A 6,132-nucleotide genomic window follows, 5' to 3' on the forward strand; every position below is an offset into this window, starting at 1 on the left:
AAAGTGACCTGTTCTGTCTGACAGTCATACTATAAAAAATATAAATGATGCAGCAAATGCAATCATCACTCATGGCTAATTTACCCCAATGGATAAGCTTGGTTTGTCTATTTGACTGTTATGCCCACTGATCCATATTCTCTGAATAAGATGCTATAGTCCAAGGACTGAGCAGTACAGATCAAGCATGAGCAAAAATGCAATAACAAAAATTCTGGGTGAATACAAAAGAAGAACACAAAATCTAATTCTGTTTCAAAATGGACCAATGTGGTTTTATTCCATCAAATTCAGTGCAGAAACAAAATAATGTAGTACACAACTCCAAAAACAGAATCCTACAAGTTGTCAGAAGCAATTTATTTCACTTCTGGCACCAAGATCATTGCTTGTCAGCTGCTCATCATCTGAATATTTGCCAAATGGCACAATTTACTGCAGCTGCTTTCCTTTACAATGTCTGGAAAAGAATCAGTGACGATTACCCGCACAGATATGACCTTCGCAAAACCCTCTGACAATATCAAACCAGAGATGACCTAACTTAATGTACCTCTTGTGGATGAGCAAAACCTTTGTGCATCAAAATACTGTGAATGGAAAGATCTTGGCTGTTATTTTGGATTATCCATAGATGCCAAGTTTGGACTTGATGCCTACCCTATTTACTCAACCCTGATTTCAATCACCACTGAATACAGTTTTCACATAGAGCCAACTCAGGACTAAATTCTATTTGCATGACACCAAAATAGACAAGCAATTTCATAAAATGATTAAGAACCATTACAAAATCCTAACAAAGAAAGTTGCCCCTAATATGGTACCAGGACTGAACAGAACACATCATAGATTGCTGAGGGTTGGTGCCAAAGGAAACGAGAATTTAACAAATTACACATGTTCAAAAATTAAAGGATCCAAGTATAAACCCAGAAAGCACAAGCCAAGCCAGATAACCCAAGTGATAGGGAAACTGCTGGATATAATTCCATGGATGTGTGGAGCAATAAAGGAAAGCCAGAAAGGAGGCCAAAGAAAACTTTTAATAAGATTTTAATAAGGTTATGGAAGACGACTGAGAGCATTTTAGTTGGCATTTGACAAAACATACAATAAAGATAAAAAGGACAAACAGAGGATACAAAATATTCTTGGCATTTGGTGATGTATGTATCACCAAATACACGTCAATAAAATTAAGACGTAAAAACTAGAAAAGAGGGACATGGAATGAGGGATTCAAAATTGACATATAAAGCAAGGTGAACATTTTTAATCTAAGCTGTTGACGTTTGGTGCATGATTCACAGTTTTTCCTGAGTCATGAAGTGGACTTAAATGTGCAGAACCTGATTATAAAAATTACTGATGATGAAAACATGAAACAGCAGGGATAGTGAGAGAATTCACATGGACAAGGAGTAGTGGATTCTCCGGATTTTAAGAATAAAGTAGGATGGCAATTGGTTAATCAAAGCAATGGCTTTGATAACACTTCAAAGTGTTATCAAATGTCAGCAAACTGTTCACCACTCCCTAGGTTGCATTTTGCCAGGTCCACTCAGCTCCAGACTTCAATGCAGCTTGGATCAATCGTCAAGGAAGCTGAAATCCAGTGACCAGGTGAATGACCATCTCATCATCAAGGTGGCTTTAGACCAAGTGGAGCAAAGAGGAGAAGGGAAGATGAGTCTAGTGGTGGGATCACGTAATTGGTAGTGGCAATGGAAGAGGAATTATATATTGGATGTGGCAGTTATTGGGAGGAAACGCATGCATCTAAATACTGTGAATGGAAAGATCTTGGCTGTTATTTCAGATCACCCATTGATGCCAAGTGTGGACTTAATGTCTACCCTATTGATTCAACCCTGATTTAAATGACCAGATTCAGATTTATTGCATTAAGTTTTCACAAAGAGCAAATCTAGGGCTAAATTCTATTTCCGTGACACAAAAACAGGCATGCAAATTCATAAAATAAGCAAGAATCTTCACAAAATCCTAACAAAGAAAGTCTCCCCTCCTTAATATGGTGCCAGGACTGAACAGAATACATCATAGATCGCTGAGGGTTGGTGCCAAAGGAGAATTGAACAGGTTTTACACTTGTTCAAAAACTAAAGGATGAAAGTATAAACCCAGAAAGTACAAGCCAAGCCAGATAATCTGAGCGATGGGGAAAAGTAGTAAACGATGCATCAACTTCCAAAAGCTCAGATTAAAAACATCCATCTTGCTTCATGGTATATGTCAGCTTTCAATCTCTGATTCCATGTCCCTCATTATCCAAATACTGAAACAACAGTTGGATCCCTGGCTTATCATACATGCAAAGATGGCCGTCACCATTGGAAATCATTCATGCCAGCAAGAGTTTTTCAGGGAAGGATTGCAGGTCCAACATAAGGATCAGAACAGGTCAGAAATAGGGAAATTTACTGATAATTGCACAACCTTTATTACCATTCAATTCCTCAGCAACTGAGATTGTCCATATTTATCTACAGCAAGCCCCTGGAAACATCCTGGCATGCAGATAAATGACCATATCCAAGTTTCTTGCATTCAGCATCGAGGGAAAGATGGACTGAATTTACCTTTCCTCACCTACCACCCCAATAGCCTTCACATCCAATACATCATCCTCTGCCATTTCCGCCACCAACTACGTAATCCCATCACCAGACACATCTTCCATTCTCATCCACTCCTACCCTTGGCACCTGTCCCTGTGAATGCAGGAGGTGCTACATTTCCAGCCACATCTCCTCACTCACCACCACAGTCTTTTCAAGTGAAGCAACACTTGTGAATCTGTAGGGGGTATCTATTGCATCCGGAGCTCCCATTGTGGTCTTCTCTACATCAGAGAGACTGGACACGGACGGGAGATCGCTTCGTTCAGCACCTTAGCTCTATCCACTGGAATCACAGGGATTTCTGGTGGCAACCCATTTTCATTCCCTGTCCCATTCTCTTGCTGACATGTCTGCTCAAAGTCTCATTCACTGCCAGACTGAGACTGCCTGCAAATTGGAGGAACAACAACTCGTCTTCCGCCAGGGCACCCTCCAACCGGATGGCATCAACATCAATTTATCTAGTTTCCATTAGCCCCCACCCACCACTATTCCTATTTCTCCTTTCCTCTAACTGGCTCTCTTTCTCTTCCCCTCTCCCTTGGTTTCCAGCTCTATATTCATAAAGTCACCCCCTCCCTGATCAATTCTCACCTTTCCTCTCTTGTCCTCCTATCCAATTCCAAATATCACCTTTTGTACATTACTCCTCCCTCTGCTCTTTCTTCCCCCTTTTCCCTAGCCTTTTAATTCGGGGGCCTGCCTGCTTTTTGTTCATAACCCAAAATTTTGGTTCTATATCTTTACCTTCTACGGATGCTGCGAAACCTGCTGAGTTCCTCCTGCATTCTTGTAGTTTTAATATATGTATATGATATAATAATTTTATAGCATTAGGGCAGGTTGAGAAAGCAGTTACAAAAGCACTTTGGTGGACTTTGAAACAGTAATTTAAGATGGCAGTGCCTTGGAAAGTGTCCACAAAAGATTTACAAGAATGGTCCTAAGTATAAGGGAGTGGAGAAGCAGAGAAGCTGTTCTTTGGAAAAGAGAAAGTTGAGCAGAAAAAGATTTTCAAAACTATGGAGAATCTAGACAAAGTAAATAAAAAGAAACTATTTCTAGTGGCAAGAGGATCAAGGACCATGTATGATTAATTACCAAGAGATCCTGTAATGACAGAAGAAAAATAGATTCATACAACATGGAGAGACCCTTCAGCTAGTCTATGTTAACCATCAAGCACACCAACCTTATTTTCACCCTAAACTACTATATTCTTTCCCATCTTCATATTCCACAATTCCCCCACCTCACTCATTTGCACAATAGGGGCAATTTAGCAGCCACTGACCTACCAACCAGGATGACTTTTGCTGGGAGAAAACCAGAGCACCTGGCAAAAACTCCACACAGGAAAAATCCAAAGAACTCAGATTGTCAGTGTGATGAGACATCAGCTCTACCCACTCAGCCATCGGAAAGCTCCTTCATTCTATCTGCAGTAATAATGAAAGCCGATTCTGTTTGACTTTCAGAAAGGAACTGGCCATGTATCTGAAGGAAACAGAATCACAAGCATTCAGGGAAAATGTCACAGAGTTGGCCCACCTGGGAAGCTCAGCATAAAGTAAAAACAACATTGCATAAACTCAGCAGGTCAAACAGCATACTTAATGGCCCCTATTGTAAAAATGAGTGAGGTGGGGGAATTGTGGAATATGGGTAAGAATATAGTAGTTTAGGGCGAAAGGAATGAAATAATGTCAGTGCTTGATGGTTAACGTGGTCTAGCTGAAGGGCCTCAAGCCCAAAACGTTGGTTATCTTTGCTGTCTGATCTGCTGACTTTCTCCAGCATTGTGTTTTTACTTCAACCAGTGTCTGCAGACTCTCGTGTTTTTACTTCTAAACTTAGCATAAAGTTAATGGCCATTTTCTGTGCTACAAAACTCCATCGAGTCACAGGGAATACATTTAAAATCCTAAAGCCATTTTTCAGACTGTGCTCTGCCTTGAAGGGTGTCACGCGATTTATATCGTCAGGGGAAGGCAATGGGGTAAGAAGGAGTTCAAACAACCCAAATGCAATGAAAACTGCGGCCACTTTTGCAGCTAAATAACCTGGAGATGAGGCCCTCCCTTCCGCTGATCCAGCAGAGCTTGAAGGGGGAGAAGCCGCCAGTGCCGAGATCCCATTTAAAAGGCAGTTATCGCCCGGATCCAGGACCCCCGCCCCCACCCCGGAGATTCGCCAGACAATAGAACAGGTGAACTCCTTCCCCCGGTCTCTTCTTTGGAGAAGTTTGCCCGCAGCCGGCAAGGGAAGGGAAGGGAGGGGAGGGGGAGGGGAGGGGGAGGGGAGGGGAGGGGGAGGGGGAGGGGAGGGGAGGGGGAGGGGAGGGGAGGGGGAGGGGGAGGGGGAGGGGAGGGGAGGGGGAGGGGGAGGGGAGGGGGAGGGGAGGGGGAGGGGGAGGGGAGGGGGAGGGGGAGGGGAGGGGGAGGGGAGGGGAAGGGGAGATAGCGGTACGCCCGGGCCCGGCCTTTGCCAACACCAGCCCCATATCCCAGGCAAGGGGCCGAGTTGGGTTTTGAGGGCGGCTCCTGAGGCCGGGGGGCGGGGGCCGGGGGGCGGGGGCCGGGGGGCGGGGGCCGGGGGGCGGGGGCCGGGGGCCGGACCCTGGCTGGGGACAAGCGGGATGCGCAGGGGCCGGCTGCCGTCGGGCCTTGATTCCCTGCCTCAGCAGCACCGGCACTGGCGTTCGCCGCCAACCACTCACCTTGCGCAGTCCCCCTGCAATAAAGGCCGAATCCTTCCCCAACTTCATTCAAACTCGCAGCGGGACTCGGCGCCGGGCATCCACACTGCCGCAACCTCGGGCTTTCATCCCGCGACAAGGCAGCCCCGGCCGCAGGATCATCTTCACCCACAGAGAGGCGGCGCCTCCCGCGGCTCGGAGTACCTACGGCGCCCGCAGCGGCTCGGAGTCGCCTGCAGCGCCTCCCGCGGTTCGGAGTCGCCAGCAGCGCCTCCCGCGGCGGCCCGGAGTTGCCCTCCCTAGCGGTGAGTCTTCTGCAACACCTGGACCATTGCTGCAACCTGTAGCTCAGTGTTCAAGATTCAATTGAATGTCAAAGGCATAAATCAGTGTCATATGACATGAAATTTCTTTTTGCCTGCATATTCTCCACCGGCAGGAATTGCCAAAGCATATTACAGTCAGAAAGAGAGAAGCATGAGAGAGTCCCCCAGAGTCACCAGGCCCTTTCAGGTGACCTGAACACCCCAGTGAAAAGCCTTGTAGTATACCCCCTTGCGGCTAAAGACACACTGACCTGGATGAGGCAGAAATGTCGCCAAGGCGTCAACACTAATCCTCCTCCGGGAGGGATAACCGTTGGAGTACCGCGCTCTGCCCACGCACCTGTAAGCGGATGCCTGGAGGCGGGCTGGTGACTCCATCAGCCAGCAACCCAACCCTCCGCCCCGCTGCCTGATAGCCCCCCCCCGCTATCTGACAGCCCCTCTCCCCGCCCCGCTACCTGAC

At 46.4% G+C, this 6,132-nt stretch overlaps 1 protein-coding gene across 1 annotated transcript in view; it reads right to left on the reverse strand.

Moving 5' to 3' along the window:
• Positions 1–5,557, reverse strand: part of dpp9 (dipeptidyl-peptidase 9) — an 84,548-nt gene extending 78,991 nt beyond the window's left edge. Inside the window, exon 1 of the mRNA XM_069928538.1 lies at positions 5,365–5,557. The gene's annotated coding sequence lies outside the window, so the exon portion shown is untranslated. The remainder of the gene's footprint in view (positions 1–5,364) is intronic.
• Positions 5,558–6,132: the final 575 nt, after the last annotated feature.

The sequence above is a fragment of the Narcine bancroftii genome, chromosome 3 (genome assembly GCF_036971445.1).
Source record: "Narcine bancroftii isolate sNarBan1 chromosome 3, sNarBan1.hap1, whole genome shotgun sequence".
Lineage (NCBI taxonomy): Eukaryota > Metazoa > Chordata > Chondrichthyes > Torpediniformes > Narcinidae > Narcine > Narcine bancroftii.